The sequence below is a fragment of the Notamacropus eugenii genome, chromosome 2, assembly GCF_028372415.1.
Source record: "Notamacropus eugenii isolate mMacEug1 chromosome 2, mMacEug1.pri_v2, whole genome shotgun sequence".
Classification (NCBI taxonomy): domain Eukaryota; kingdom Metazoa; phylum Chordata; class Mammalia; order Diprotodontia; family Macropodidae; genus Notamacropus; species Notamacropus eugenii.
This window is the reverse complement of record NC_092873.1, coordinates 310595723-310612165: the sequence shown is the minus strand read 5'-3', so window position 1 is coordinate 310612165 and position 16443 is coordinate 310595723. Positions and strand designations below refer to the sequence as shown.

The window sequence follows — 16443 nt, the reverse complement described above, 5'->3', positions numbered from 1 at the left end:
TCAGCAGTTATGAGCTGATTTACATTGGACAAGCCTCTTCACAATTCTGGGCTTCAGTGTCTTCCACTGTAAATGTAGATGACCCCATATCTCTAAATCTATGCTCTAATCTTCTGAAAATGTGGTGTACTTAATGACACTCCTTTAGCATAGTGCCTGGAATATGCTCATTTCCTCTCTCCCATCCTCCTCCTTCCCTTCATTTCTCCCACCTTTCCTTCCTTTCCCTTTCTTCTTCCCTCCCCTTCCCTTCCTCCCTCCCTTCCCTCCCTCCTTCCTTCCTTCCTTCCTTCCTTCCTTCCTTCCTTCCTTCCTTCCTTCCTTCCTTCCTTCCTTCCTTCCTTCCTTCCTTCCTTTCATAAGATCCAGAACTTGGCCTCAAAGAGCTCACAATTGAGTCTGAGTGGGGCAGGGAGACTCTACATTAAGATGAATTATTATTACCCAACAGCTTTGGCAACATAACTAACCAGATACAATCTTTTGCTACAGAAAAACTTCATTGACTTAGAGGAAACAATAATTTGAGTCCAATTCCCTCAGACCACACTGTCCTAGAAATAAAGTTTTATTGTAATTACATACAGTAAGGAAATTAAGGTTTACTACTAAAAGTCCTTCTCAAAGTCCTATTTTGATGAATGGATTAGGGGTAATAGAATTTTAGAGCTAGAAAGGATGAACCTTAGAGATCATCTATTAGAATAGTGCCTGGCATATAATAAGCACTTAATAAATGCTTATCAACTGACTGATTGACCTAGTCCACCTTCTCCATCTCCATTTCCTAGATGAGGAATATCATATCTCACATTTCTATAGTGCTTTAAGGCTTAAGAAATGCTTTTCCATCTTGTGAGACAGATGGGCAGTATAGGTTTTACGTGCTTATTTTATAAATGGGGAAACAGTTCAGGCCCTCATTGCCTTTTGCCTGGACAATACCATCCCACTAGACTCTTGTAGTTGTATCTTTCTAAGAACTGTGCTTTCCCCTAGAAAGAGAAGGGTAGAGGACAGAGACCTCAGACAGCTGTGGTGGTGGACAGCAGCATACCACAATTCAATTTAGTCCAAATTCAACAAATGGTTAGTAAGCATGTTCTGTGTATCAGGCATTATACTAGGCATTGGGGATACAAAAACAAAGCTCTCTACCCAAGAGAGATCAAAGAGATTACACACATACAAAATATGCAAAGTATAATAGAAATAAGTGAAAGAGACTGATACCCTATCTGTTGTGCTGGGTCCTGCTAGGTCCACTCCAAGGAATATGACTGGGAGTATGCCTGAATGGGGCCCTTTCAGGTGGGCTACTGACTAAAGTAAGTAAAAAATCAATAAAGATTTTTTTGAGGACCTACTATGTTCCAGGCAATATGTATCAACAGAGATTTCTGTTTGGTTTCCATATTCTCTGTTACTGAGGACTATATTAAAGATGAATCAATGAAAGTGACTGAATGAGAACAACCCCTTAAGTTAGGGTTAAAAGGAGAAGTAACTTCCACTATCTTCCTCTACCTTTTTTTTTCCAAGACTGTTAGGACTCTGTAAATTCTCTTTGAACTTCTGTTGGGGGGCAGATTAAAGGATAAGAGAGATTTCCCTTCCTCTTTCTTTCCCTTCTGCCCACCCCCATAGGTATAGCAACTACGTATACATGTCAACAAATACATGTGCTTGCCTTAGACTGGAGCTCAAGTCCCTAGCCTATTTCTCTGCTTTGTGTTTCTTTCATTGAGCACAGGTGACTTAATAGTCATCTTGAGATGGAGGTTTTCAGCTTTGCCAGCTAACTTGTAAACTTGAGAGGTCCTGGATCACTGAGACGTCCAAGTGATGGCAGCTGGTACTATCTCCAAGTGGGAGCACAATAGAGAGAGACAGCTCTACTATCTGAGGAGATCAAGAAAGTACTTATATAGCACATGACACCAGAGTTGAGCATAAAAGGAAGTTAGGGGTTCTAAGGGGTGGAGGTGAGGAGGGATTACAATCCAGATATGGGGTCTATTTGCAAAAAGGCAAACACATAGAGATGAGAGATGGAATTTCATGTTTAGGAAATAACAAGTATGCTACTTTGAGTGGAACAGAGTGTGTAAAAGTGAGTAATAATAAATTTGATTTGGAAGGCAGGTGGTATCCAGATTGTAGAGAGCTATAAATTCTGGGCTTGGTAATTTGCATTTAATCTGAGAAGAAACAGGAAGCCACTGAATAGGAATAAGAAGTCATTTTTTTTTTTTTCGGAACTGGGGAGTGACATGGTCAGTTTCATGTTTTAGGAATATTAAGCTTGCAGTTGTGAAGAGAAGAGACCAGATGAGAGGAACTAATTAGGAGGCTATTTCAATAGTTCAGGGGAGAAAGGACTATAACTGTCTTAGCTGTGGGGAGTGAGGAGAGGAAAGAAAATCTCCCTCCACTCCCATGTAAGTGGAGAGAAGGGAGTGGATGCAAGACGGATCCTTCCTATGGAAGCAGGATCAGTAAGACTTACCAACTAATTGCGATATGGGGATAGAAGTAGAAGGAAGAATGAAGAATAACTACAAGGTTGTGAGCCTAGGAGATTGGCTTCCCATGAACAGAAATGGGGAAGTTTGGAGGAAGGGCGGGTTTAAGGGAAAAGCAGAGTTTTGATTTGCTCAGTTGGAGTAGGAGGTGTTGATGGGACATTCAAGTGGAGGCATCCAGGAAGCATGGTTTTAAGGAAAAAAATGTGGCTGGATGTCTAGATCTGAGAGCCATTTGCAGAGAGATGACCATTAAACCCAGGGAACTGTTAAGGTTAACAAAGGAGAGAATATGGAAAGAGAAGAGGGCCCAGGACAGAGGTTTGGGGAAGGGTCACATTCAGTGAAAAGAAAGAGGATAAGTTGGTCAATCCAGACATCTTACTGGCTGCCTTGATGTCTTATGCTTACTCCCTGCCCTGTATTGTTTTCGATTTTTTTGCTCAGAAAATATTAATCAAAACATCATATCAATAGATACTGGAAAGAGTGTGATCATACACTGCCCTTTGGCTCCACTCAGAATCTCTGTAATTGAGGTCATGACTTTCCAAACCTAAGTTCATCTGACCTAATGGATGTTTTCTATACACAATTTTAATTCTTTTACTTCCATATAGGTTGCACCCATTGTCCATCCTGGGAATGTCTATAGCTATCCCTGTCTGGAATGCTCTCTCTCTCTCTTCACCTCTATCTCTTAGAGCCCCTAGATGTTCTCAAGACTGAATTTATAGGTCATTACCCTTCCCTCCTGTCCCTGCCTCCCTCAAGGCCCAGGAAAGTCAAGTGATTTGCCTAAGGTTCCAATAATCAGAGCTGGGATTTGGATTCAGGGCTCCTGACTCCATCTTCAGTGCTTTCTCTAATGTGACACACTTACCTCTTTATTCCCTATGGGGCCCCCAGTCAGTCTTTACCTTGAACCACCTGGTGCCCGCCTGCTACTACACTATTGGCTTAGATTCAGCCTGAGGCATTCTGCTTCCCCACTCCTCCTTATCGCCCCATCCCTAACCTTCTTCTCCAGCCTGTCGCCTTCTCAGCGTTCCACTTAATTTTATTTAAACATTTCTGTTTGTGTCTCCATTTCTGCTGTAGCGGAAATAATCCTTTAAGGGACTAAAGGTACTGAAGAGGAACGGAAGCCTCTTTACACAGGCTGGAAAGAAGGGTTTGGGGAAAGCAAAATGAATTTCTGCTTAATAGCATCATTGGTTTTCCTGCCTGGGAGCCCCAGCCTCAGAGGCTTACGTTTGGGTCTCCCACAGAGGATTAATCTGGTTTTCTCCTGCCATCAAAGTCCTGAGAGCTATTTGTACCCAAAGCTATCTTTCAACAAAATACTGGACAAGCTGCGGCTTCTATTGATGTATAAGTGTAACATGTTTTTCAGATTGCTGCCTTATCACTCCAGAGCCAGGAAATACAATTTAGTTAAGTCCAGAATGCCTTGCTGAGCAAAAAAATGCTGCCTGACATTGGGATTTGCTTGTTTGACTGGGGTCTGCCAACACTTTTCCAGCCTCTTTGGCAATTTTCCCATATACTCTGACACCATCAGTACTCATCCTGGCTGCTGAGGCTGAATGTGAGAGTAGATGTGGAGGGTGTGTGTGTGTGTGTGTGTGTGTGTGTGTGTGTGTGTGTGTGTGTGTGTGTGTGTGTGTGTGTGTGTGTGTATCTGACAGAGAAAGAGAGAGACACACACAGAGAGAAAGACAGAGAGACATGGAGAGAGACACAGAGAGAGTGAGACAGAGACAGAGACAGAGCTAGGTACAACATCTCCCAGAAGGCTCACACTTAAGTGTGAGTGTATGCAAATGTGTATATTTTAGAGTATGAATGTGTATGTGAGCATGTGTGTATCACAGTGCACATCATTTGAGGAAAGATGATGGTACAATTCCAACTTGACTCGCAAGATCCAGGCAGAAGGTATGAAATATTAGGTAATTAAGAGAAATTACATATTTTGATTTTATTTTTAAAAGTTTGGAAATCCCAAGCAAGAAAAATGAAATTTTCTGGTCTTTTTGGCCTGGCCTTTTTTGGTCTTGTATGTCCTAATCCTGCCTGATAATATCTTCCCTTTTGCCCAGTCATATTTCTGGGCCTCTACCTAAGAGCAGGGAAATGGGAAATCAGTCAGTCACCTGAGCTGGACATCCTGCCTGAGCTGCCCTGAAGCAAAGACTCTTTAGCCTTCACAATGTACTCTGACAGATGACGTCAAGAGGAGTTGGGAGGGGTGGTGGTGAGAAAAGCAATCATGATTTCCCCTGTTCCACTCAGCTTGAAGTTTCCTTCTAGCTCTGGATCCATAAGCCTGAGATCTGATTTGGGATGGGGGAGGAGGGAAGAGAGGAAAAATACTCTGATACAAAGGACAATGAAATCTATGAAAAGAGGAGGTCCAAAAAGTGCTAGTGGGAATTTAGGATTATAGGATCCTAGGATTTAGAACTGAAAGGGAAGTTAGTTGAGCCCCCTCATTTTATAGAAAAGGAAACTGAGTACTAGGAAGATCACTTTCTCCTCTCTCTCCATTCTGGTTCTTCCATCCCTGGAAGGAAAGGAAATAGAGATGAACATAATGGAAGGCATTCTAAAATGTCTTTTTCCTTCTCAGAAGTTGTAGATCCAATTATAGGAATTAGTGTTGGGGGCAGCTAGGTGGCACAGTGGATAGAGTGTGGAAAATTCAGCTTCGTGAATTCAAATTTAGCCTTGGATACTTCCTGGTTGTGTGACCCTGGGCAAGTCACTTAACCCTGTTTGGCTCACTTTATTCATCTGTAAAATGAGCTGAAATGGCAAACCACTCCAGGATCTTTGCCAAGAAAACCCTAAATGGGCTCACAAAAAGTCAGAACCTACTGAACAACAATAACAAACAGAAATTAGTGTCTATCCTACCACCAGCCCTGACTATTGTCAACATCTCCATGAACTTATTACAGAATCTTGTACAGAGACGGAAGGGACCTCAAAGGCCATGTGGTCCAACCTGGGCTTAAACAAGATTATTTCCCTACTTCTATAACATTTCTGAGTTATAGTCATTTATCTTTTTCTTGAAGACATCTAGTGAGAGAGCTATACTGTCATAGTATCAACGCAGTTATAGGGCAACTAGGTGGCACAGTGGACAGAGCACCGGCCCTGGCTGGATTCAGGAGTACCTGAGTTCAAATCCAGCCTCAGATATTAGTTATGTGACCCTGGACAACTCACTTAAACCTGATTGCTCAAAAAAAAAAAAAATAGTTAAAATGTGCCCAAAGCTCTGCCAGACCACACAAGGTGGTATTAGGCATAGTCCCTGCCCTGAAATGTTTAGACTTTTTCCAGAAGAAAAGACATCCAGAAGAAAAGACAAATTGTTACCTTGATTACCTAGGAACCTAGCCTCCTAAATACTCTCCCGATTTCTAGTCTTCGCCATCTCTAACTCATTCTTCACTCAATTGTCAAAAGCACCTTCCTGAGACAAAAGTCTATGGATTCCACTCTCCTCCTCCAAAACCTTTAGTGCCTCTTTATTGTCTCTAAGACAAAAAACAAAACAAAACAAACTCCTTAGCCCGGCTTTTAAGATCTTTCATGAGCTGATTCCTCTTTAGCCTTAGCACCTCTTCATGAGCTCTATGCTTGTACCAATCTTGACCACTTACCAGCTATTCTCTGAATTTTCGGCTCCATTTCTTACTTCCATGCATCCACAAAAGCTATCCCCTGTGCCTGGAGTGTACTCCCTCCTCTTCTTTTCTTCTCAGATTCCTTAGCTTCTCTTCTGTCAAAGCACCTCATTTTTGAAGGTTTCCCTCATACCCTCAGTTGCTGATGTTTTCTTTCTTCATTTGAGTCTCATTGGTCTACACTAGAGTGACTCCACTATGGCTGAATCTATTCTCTTCCCCTTTTTCAGAAATCAGAACTTTCATCTTTCATCAATCCAGCAGTACCTTCTCCCACAGTTTTCTGAGAATCACTGACAATGGGGGACTTCTGGGAGCCAAGATAGCAGAAGAAGAAGTAAGTTGCTCTCATTCATCCTTATTGACCTCTAAAAGCCCAGAAAATACCGCCGCAGAAAAAACCCTGGAACAGCTGAGCCAACAGGAAGATGGGGTGCAATAGTCTCGTAGCCAAGGAAACATGGAGGATTAATGGGAAAGGCCCCTTTCCCTCTGAGGGAGGGGAAACAGGACAGGACAGACAGCATCCCCACAAATGAGCAGCAAGCTCTGCCTCAGCAAAGCAGGGGGAGATCCTGAGCTCCAAGGTGGTGGAGCAGGCAAGTACAAATCCCAAGAACCCTGCGTGCCTTGGTACAGGCAGGGGAACTGGTAGACACCAGCTCAGAAAACAATCACATGGGGTGGTGGGCAGGCATCTTGCAGCAACCAAATCTCCTGGTGCTTCAGCCCAACTCCAGGAAGCACAATCCCAGGACGCACAACTCCAAGGAGGCAGGCAGATGTCTTTTAGCAGTCAAATTTCTCAGTGTTTTAAAGAAGCCCAAGTAAGCACATGTCCTCCAGGAGCCAGATTCCCCACCTCCATCATGAGAGCTCCAGTCTCAGTGACCCCAGCTCTGTACCTGGTAAGCTGCCAGACCCCTATAGTGTCCAGTTACCAGTACCTGAGACCCCAGCACACAAAGCCAGTGACCAGGTACTGGTCTCCTAGAGCAAGAAGCTTGGATCAGTGCCCCCTGTGCTCCAGAAAGAGAGCTCAACTTTAGAAGCCAGGAAATAGGCAAACACCATGAGCAAAAAGCAGAAATAGATAATGACCATAGATTCTTATTATGGGGACAGAGAAGATCAAGGCACAAATTCAGAAGAAAACATAGTCAATATATCCACATTCAAAACCTCAAAGGGGAACATAAACTTGTCTCAGGCCCAAAAAGCCTTCTTGGAAGAGCTCAAGAAGGATTTTAAAAATAAAGTAAGAGACGTAGAAGAAAAATTGGGAAAATAAATGACAGGTAGTTTCTAAGAGAGAGGGTCAATAGCTTGGGAAAGGAAGGGAAAAAATTGACTGTAGAAAACGAGTCCTTAAAAAATATAATTTGCAAATAGAAAAAAACACATTGAAAAAACCAACTCCTTAAAAAGTAGAATTGGCCAAATGGAAAGAAGACACAAAAACTTGCTGAAGAGAACTCCTTAAAAAGTAAAATGAGGCAAATGGAAAAGAAGGTACAAAATCCAATTAAAAAAACAATATGTTAAAAATTTAGAATTGGGTAAATGGAAGGTAATGACTCTATGAGATATGAAGAATCAGTCAAACAAAAACAAAAGAATGAAAAGTAGAAGGAAGCATAAAATATCTTATTGGTAAAACCTGAAAAATAGATCCAGGAGAGACAATTTAAAAATTATTGATCTACATGAAAGCCATGATGAACAAAAGAGCCTAGACAGCTCTTTCAAGAAATCATCAAGGAAGACTGCCCTAAGGTCCTAGAATCAGAGGGTAAAATAGTCATCAAAAGAATCCACTGATTACCTCCTGAAAAAGATCCCAAACTGAAGACACAAGGAATATAGTAGCCAATACCAAAATTACCAGGTCAAAGTGAAAATACTGCAAGTAGCCAGAAAGAAACAATTTAAATATCATGCAATCACAGTTAGGATTATGCAGGACCTTGCAACTTCTACATTAAAAGATGATAGGGCAAGGAATGCAATATTCCATGAGGCAAAAGAGGCTGGATTACAGCCAAGAATCAACTACTCAGTGAAATTGAGCATAATCTTTCAAAAAAAAATAGTTAAAATGTGCCCAAAGCTCAATGAAATAGTGGACTTCCAAACCTTCCTGATGAAAAGACCAGAATTCAACTGAAAATTTGATCTTCAAATACAAGATTCAAGAGAGGCATAGAAAAAGTAAACAGGAAAAAAAAACCCAATATGTTATTAATAAGGGCAAACTTTACATTCCTACAAGGGAAGATGACACTTGTAGCTTTTAAGAACTGTATCATTATTATGTCATTTAAAAGGTGTATATATAGATAGGGGGCATGGGTATAAGTTGACTTTGATGTGAAGATAAAAATCTAATTAAGTGGTGAAAAGTGATTGTGTTGGGAGAAGAGGAAAGGAGAAGGGAGACAAGGGTAAATTACACCACATGACAAGATACAAAGACCTATTACAGTAGAGGAAAAGAAGGGAGAGAGATGAGCATTGCCTGAACTTTACTGTCATCAGATTTGGCTCAAAGAGAGAATAACATAATCAGTTAGGTATAGAAATCTAACTTACTCTTGTAGAAGTAGGAGGGGAAAGGGAAAAGGGGAAAGAAAAGGGAGGGAGCAGATAGAAGAGAGGGAAGAAGTAGCAAGGGAAAAGAAGAAGAAAAGGGAGAGGCTTCATAGAAGGGAGGTCAGATTGGGGGAGGCAGTGGTCAAAAGCAAAACTCTAGTGAGGAGGGAAAGCGAAAAGGAGAAAGAAAAACATACATGGGGGGAAAATAGCATGGAGAGAAAGACACAGGCAGTAATCCTAACTATGAACGTGAATGGGATGAACTCTCCCATAAAACAGAAGTGGATAACAGACTGCATTAAAAACCACAATCCTAAAATATGTTGTTTACAAGAAACACATTTGAAGCAGAGTGATACACACAGAGTAAAGCTAAAAAACTGGAGCAGAATATATTTTGCTTCAGCTGAAGAAAAAACAAATCAGATCCTGATCTCAGACAAAGCAAAAGCAAAAACAGATTTAATTAAAAAAGGAGGAAACTATAGTATACTATAGACAATGAAGTAATATTATTAAACATATATGCACCAAGTGGTATAGCATCCAAATTCTTAGAGGGGAAATTAAGGGAGTTACAGGAAGAAATGGACAACAAAATTATACTAATGGGGGATCTCAACCTCCCCTTCTTGGAACTAGATAAATCTAACTACAAAATAAACAAGAAAAAAGTTAAGGAGATGAACAGAATTTTAGAAAAGTTAGATATGGCTGACCTCTGGAGAAAACTGAATGGGGATAGAAATCTACCTTTTTCTAAGTGGCACATGGAGATTACACAAAAATTGATCATATATTAGGGCATAAAAACCTCACAATCCAATGTATAAAGGCAGAAATATTAAATGCATCCTTTTCAGATCATGATGCAATAAAGATTACATGTAATAAAAGGCCATGGAAAGATAGACAAAAAATTAATTAGAAAGTAAATAATCTAATCCTAAAGAATGAGTGAGCCAAACAACAAATCATAGAAACAATCAATAACTTCATCTAAGAGAATGGCAATAATGAGACATCATACCAAAACTTATAGGATGCAGTAAAAATGGTTCTTAGGGGAAGTTTTATATCACTAAATGCTTACATGAATAAAATAGAGAAAGAGGAGATCAATGAATTGGGCATGCAACTAAAAAAGCAAGAAAAAGAGAATCACTGATAATGGCTTAACAGCCACATCTGCCAATCTGAGAAGGCAGCTCATCTGGGCAAAGAGACCAAAACAAGTCAAAGGCATCTAGGTACTCTCTTACTATCTCCTCACTTATTTGGAGGTGTTGCCCTCCAATTAGCCATTTTGGGGCTTTCATTAAAAGATCTTTCTCCTTGGAAAAGAAAATAGAAATAAAATGAGAGTTTACAGTAGCTCTGCCCTCTCTTTTCACCAATTATCATTGTCTCATACATTTCCAAGTTATATTCTCTTGATGCTTGGATCCTGCCTTTGGGACCTAACCTGGGATCCTTCCTGTCCTTCTTCTGAACTATTTGAAATCTTCTCACCCCAATCTGTGATATGTAAGGAGTAGAAATCATAGACTTTGAGCCAGAAGGAATGTTAGAGATCACCCAGTCTAAACCCCTCATCTTAAAGATGAGCAAATAAAGACTGAGGGAGATGAGATGACCTGTCCAAGGTCATAGAGCTAAGGTCATTAACAGAGTCAAGATTTGCCTTCTAGTCCTTTGAACTCCAGTAACGACTTCTAGTCCAGGGCTCTGGTATTCTATAATGAAGCTCCTCTATTTAGCTGCTTCTTTTCTTATTCATTTATAAGAGGATCCTAAGAGCCCAACCTAGTCTATCCTTTCTGAGTTTTCTTCTAGATACTAGTTAAAATTAACTGTGTTGCTTTGAAAACTCTTTAAATGTAGATTTCCCACTCATTCTAAACAGTTTTCCCCTCAATTAGTTTGGATTTGTGAAGCTTGACTGTAGTTTCTAATAGGATGGATTTCCAAATAACCAGTTAAGTGAATTCAACCATTCTCTGGTTTGTTTCATTGCACTGGTCAAACAAGGTCCAAGAGAACTAAAAAGAGAAAGAAAATGTGGCTAAAGTGGTCAATTGGTTCCATTAAACATCAAGATGCTAATTTGTTTTCTTTTCAATGAAAACCAAAATAAAACAAAAATAGATGGCAAATTAAACCAAACCAAGATACTTATCTAGCTTCCACTGTCCTAGTCCCAAAGGATCATAGATTAAAAACTGGAAGGAACCTCAGAGGATACCTAGTCTATCCTCCATCCTCCACCCCAATTTTACAGATTAGGAAACTGAGGTATAGAATTAGGAAAATTGACCAAGGTCACATGGGTAAATAGTGACACAACTGAGATTTGAACCCAGGTTCTTCAACGTTAAATTCAGTGCTCTTTTTAGCATCCAAGCACTTGCTTTTGAATCACTTTTCAGTCACATATGACTCTTCGTGATCCCATTTGGGATTTTCTTGGCACAGATACTGGAACCGTTTACCATTTCCTTTTCCAGCTCATTTTATAGATGAGGAAATTGAGGCAAACAGGGTTAAGTGACTTACCCAGGGTCACACAGCTGTTATGCAACAGGACATAGAATATTAGTAACCATTCTGCTAGAAATGGAGGTTCCCTGGGCATGAGGTGGTGGGAATTGTTTGCATCTTATTGAAAATTTCAAGTGGAAATACGACAGCTCATTCTCCCTTTGGGCAAGGCAGCACTGTATATTGGGACCTGACTCTAAAGTCGAGGCACTAGGAATCTAAGGCCAAATTTGAACTCAAGTCTTCCTGACTCCAGATCCAGCAATCTGTTCACTGTGCCACCTAGCTGCCCACAAGCACTTATTAAGTGACTGACATGAAAAAGTTATCACCATGAAGAAGCTTTTGAACGCACTCAAGTAAATTTACATTACCAGGCTATGTTTTTCTATCTTATATATGGACTTATTAGAAGGAATGACAGGGCCTGACAGGATATTTGTAGAGTTGTTTTCAATCTCTCTTCCTCCTCAAGACATTGTTGTCACTCAAACTGTTTCCTGTTTTTTTTAACTTGCTCCTCATGTCAGCCAAGATGAGTTCAGTTTTACTCCAGGTCTTTGGCCCAGATATTTGTTCCACATTGGGCATGGGGCCAGGTGCCCTCAAATGGTGGAGGAGGGTGAATGGTAATACAAAGCTCAGAGACTCTCTACCTCCCCCAGTGAGGTGATAGCTTATGTTGATTTTTTTTTCACCTTTTATAAATGGAAATAATTTGTGAGTGAATTGTTCTGTTGCTAAATAACTAAAGTGGACAGAAGGACCCTTTCGAAAAGCTTCAATCATTACCTTAGAAAGCCATTCAAAAGCCCTCATCAGCTGCTGACAGAGCAGTGCTGACAACTCCTTGGGACTTCCTGTAACATAGACTAGTCTGGAGATTATGCAGCAGGACATAGAATGTTAGTAACCATTCTGCTAGAAATGGAGGTTCCGTGGGCATGAGGTGGTGGGAAATGTTTGTGTCTTATTGAAAATTTCAAGTGGAAATATGACAGGTCATTCTCACTTTGGAGAGGCAGCACTGTATATTGGGACCTGACTCTAAAGTTGAGGCACTAGGAGTTCAAGTGCTACCTCTGATGCCTGCCATGTGGGTGACAGCTCAGACTCAGTTTCTTCATATGTTAAATGAGGGGGTTGGACTAGATGGCCTCTATCTGGGCTAGATCTGTGATCTTATGATCCCTTTCAAATGTGACTGTCTGAACCAAACCCTTTACATCCTGGAAAGCTCTGACTACATTCTTTCCAGGGGAAAAGGGAAACAGAGGCAGCTAAGTATTATAATGGATCTAAGAGCTGAACTTAGAATCAAGAAGTCTTGAATTTGAATTCTTCCTCTGACACTTACTACCTGTGTGAAACTGGGCAAGTCACTTAACTTGTTTCATCCTCAGTTTCTCCATCTATAAAACAGGGATAATAATAGCATCCACCTCAGGGTCTTGTTGTGAGGATTACGGTGATATATGTAAAAGTATTTTGCAAATGTTAAAACACTATAGAATTGCTACCTATTCTGTATTCAAGGTAATGTTCTAACTACTATATGTTCAGGATTTGACACATGCATGGAATGGCTTGCTGTTCAGCCACTTAGTTGTATCTGACTTTTCATCACCACATGGACCATAGCACACTAATATTGTCTATAGAGTTTTCCTGGCAAAGATATTGCAGTGGTTTGCCATTTTCTTTTCCAGTGGATTAAGGCAAACAGAGATTAAGTGACTTGCCCAGGATCACACAGCTAGTAAGTGTATGAGGCTGGATTTGAATTTAGGTCTTTCTGACTCCAGGCCCAATGCTCTATCCACCATTTAGTTGCCTCATGGAATACCTTTTTGTTGATGTTTCATTAATTAGTCATGTCTGGTTCTTTGGGGTTTTCTTGGCAAAGACACTGGAGTGGCTTCGTTTTCTCCTCTAGCTCATTTTACAGAGGAGGAGACTGAAGCAAACAAGGTTAAGTGACTTGCCCAGGTCACAAAGTTAGTAAGTGTCTGAGATCATATTTCAACCCAGGTCCTCCTTATTCCAGGACCAGCACTCTATCTGCTGAGCCATCTACCTGCCTCATGGAATGCCTTAAAGAGATACAAACATACACCATGAGCTCCTGATGATAATTACAACAGCTAGGGCTTTATCCAGTCCAATAGCAGGGAAGAAAGAGGTAGAAAACTGAAGACTACCATGGCTTCTCTGAAACTAGCTCCTTCTTCACTACTTTCCCACTGAAGCTCATAGTGATTGGGGCTGGTCCAATCAGGTCACATCAGCACTGAAGATACCCCTGTACCAGGAATTCATTTGGAGATGTGCTGGTAAATGATTACCAATTGGCTCTCAAAAAATATGTATACACGACACTCACCAGTTGAATCTGCTTAAGTTCAGACAGTCAGCAAAATAGTAAATCAAGCTATGATTTGTAGTATTTACCTAACCATCAGCTTGTGAGCCAAGTCCAGCTGATTCCAGTCCACCTTGGAATTCACTGTTTCCTTAAGAATCTTGAACTTCCTTTGAGGTTCAGATCTGATGCTACCTCGAAGATTTTTGGTTCTCCCTGGTTCTTTTTGTTTTCTCCCTTCCCTTCACATGATCTTTATTTAACTGTGTACATTTTCTGAATAGAATATCAAATCTTTGAGGGTAGGTACTGGTTTTGTCTTTGTATCCTTAGTACCTAGGACAGTTCCTCAAATTGAGTAGGTACTTAATACATTATTTACTGAGTTGAGCTGAATTAAGCTGCCTTGATCTTAATGGATTTGAAAGTGTTCATCTTGACTGATGGGGTAGAAGAGCCTTATCCAAGATAAGTTCCTCTACCCTATGCTTGTTGATAATATTAAATCTGATACCCCTAAATCTAACTCTCCTTGGGTTCCTCAGAAGCATTTACAAATACCATATGAAAACAGTTGGGTATAATAAAAAAGAATGCTGTATTACTGACCAAGACACCCGGATTCTAATCTTGACTGTTACTAATTTAGGAAAGGCTCAATCTGGGACTCAGTTTCTTCATCTTCAAAATGGGTTTACTATCCCTTTTTTATCTATTTTACAGGATTGCAGTTAGAATACAATAATATAACAGATGTGAAGTTGCTTCTATGATGACAAAGTCATGTGTAGAGCTGAAATGGATGAAAAGTATGTAATATAATAAGCACTGAATAAATGGTCTTTTATTTATTCATTCCATGAAAACATGTGGCAGTATCAGAACCACAGACTGAAATATCTGTGCTTTAAGAAGTTTCTAAGAGGTAATTCTTGACTGCCCTCCCCACCCTGCCCCCCCCCCCCCCCCCCCCCCCCCCCCCCGCCCTGTCCCACACCACTGCCATCCAAAGTACCGGAATAAAATTCTAGGGAGAGGACTTCCTGAAGAGAAATTGATTAATTAAATAAAAATTGCCTCCTTTCCTGCCAGCATATATTAATGAAATGCCTACCATGCAAAAATCATATTCTAAATGTGGGGGTTAAGGAAGGGGTGGTGATGATACAAAAAAGAGAAGGCACTAAGTAAGGGAGTGGTGAATTCAAGGCAGGGTCAGGGAACATGGCCCTGGGTTCCACTCTCTGCAGGTGCATCTAGTATACACAAGTATATATACTTAGTAATGTCCTCATATGGATCTTTGGGCAGTTAGGTGGTACAGTGGATAGAGTGTCAGTCCTGCAGTCAGGAAGACTCATCTTCCTGAGTTCAAATCCAGTCTCAGACACTTATTAGCCTGTGACCCTGGGCACATCACTTAACCCTGTATGCCTCAGTTTCCTCATCTATAAAATGAGCTCCAGGATCTTTGCCAAGAAAACCCCAAATGGGGTCATGAAGAATTGGACATAACTGAACAACAACAATGGATCTTATTCCCCTGTGGTCATCACAGAAACACCAGATTAAGAGACTGAAGAACCTTAGGTGAAGCAGTCTGTAAGAGTGGAGTTCAAATAAAAAGATACTCAATGGCTGAGTGGCCCTGGCCAAGTCAGACTTTCTCAGCCTCACAGCCTTTGTGAAATGAAGGAGGTGGGCTTCACAGCTTCTAGAGTCCTTTCCAGGTCTAAATCTATGATCTCATGATCTAGTTGAACTCCTTCATTTTTCAGTAGAGCAAACTGAGCCCCAGAAAGAGGTCAAAATGATTTGACTAGAGACAGAGCCAAGAGTTGAACCCAGGTCTCCAGATTTCAAGTCCAGTGCTCTTTCTGGAGGGAGAGAGGCTGAACATCTGAGGACACTCTTGTTTAGCATGTCATTAATTTCATGTTATCTTGCTGCTGTGAAAATGATGCATCAGTAAAAACAGAATGATTATTTATGATGTTTACAGAAGAAAAACAGATGTTACTATTGATGCCCAAGTAGAGAAGAATCTCAAGGCAGGCTGTTGCTAAAAGCTGATAAAAATTAAAAAAAAAAAAAAAAGGTCAGACAAGTAACTGCACATAGAGCCAAAGAAAGCTCCTGTCCCAGGTTCTTACTAGGGATTTTCTCTCCTGCTAGAATAGACACATTCTCATTTCACTGGGAATTAATTTCCCCCCAGATACTTTTCAGTCTGGAGGGTTCAATTTCTCTTTGGTAGGCTAGCCACATGGAAGACTTTGGTTTGAATTGGTCTATCCTTCTAGGGGCTGCTATCCACACAGACCAATTCCCTGGAGCTCTACTATGATTTTCTGCTAACCATATCAAATTAACACTGATTATCATCTACCACAACCCTTCCTTATACCAAGCTTCTCCATTACCACCTCTGGGTGTCCAAACTCAATCAGTAAAGGTTTATTAATTGCCTACTCTGTGCAAGAGACTGTGCTAAGTGCTGGGAACTCTCCATGATCACAGGGTAGTCTTCACTACTTCCCACCATTCTCCTTCCAGATCTTAACAATAAGTCTTTCTCTTTCCTCTGTCCTATTTCACATCAGCCTGACTCTTTTATCTCCATTCCCACAGCCATATGCCCTGATTCTCTGCTTAAATATACATGTATATGTTGTCTCCAGCATTTAGCACAGTGTGCAGAACATAATAGGCACTG

General features: G+C 40.7%; 1 protein-coding gene across 1 annotated transcript in view; it reads right to left on the bottom strand.

Annotated features, from left to right (window-relative positions):
- The window catches only part of LOC140527776 (acid-sensing ion channel 2-like), a 370541-nt gene that overhangs the window by 127170 nt on the left and 226928 nt on the right, over window positions 1-16443 (bottom strand). The gene's annotated exons all lie outside the window — the stretch shown is intronic.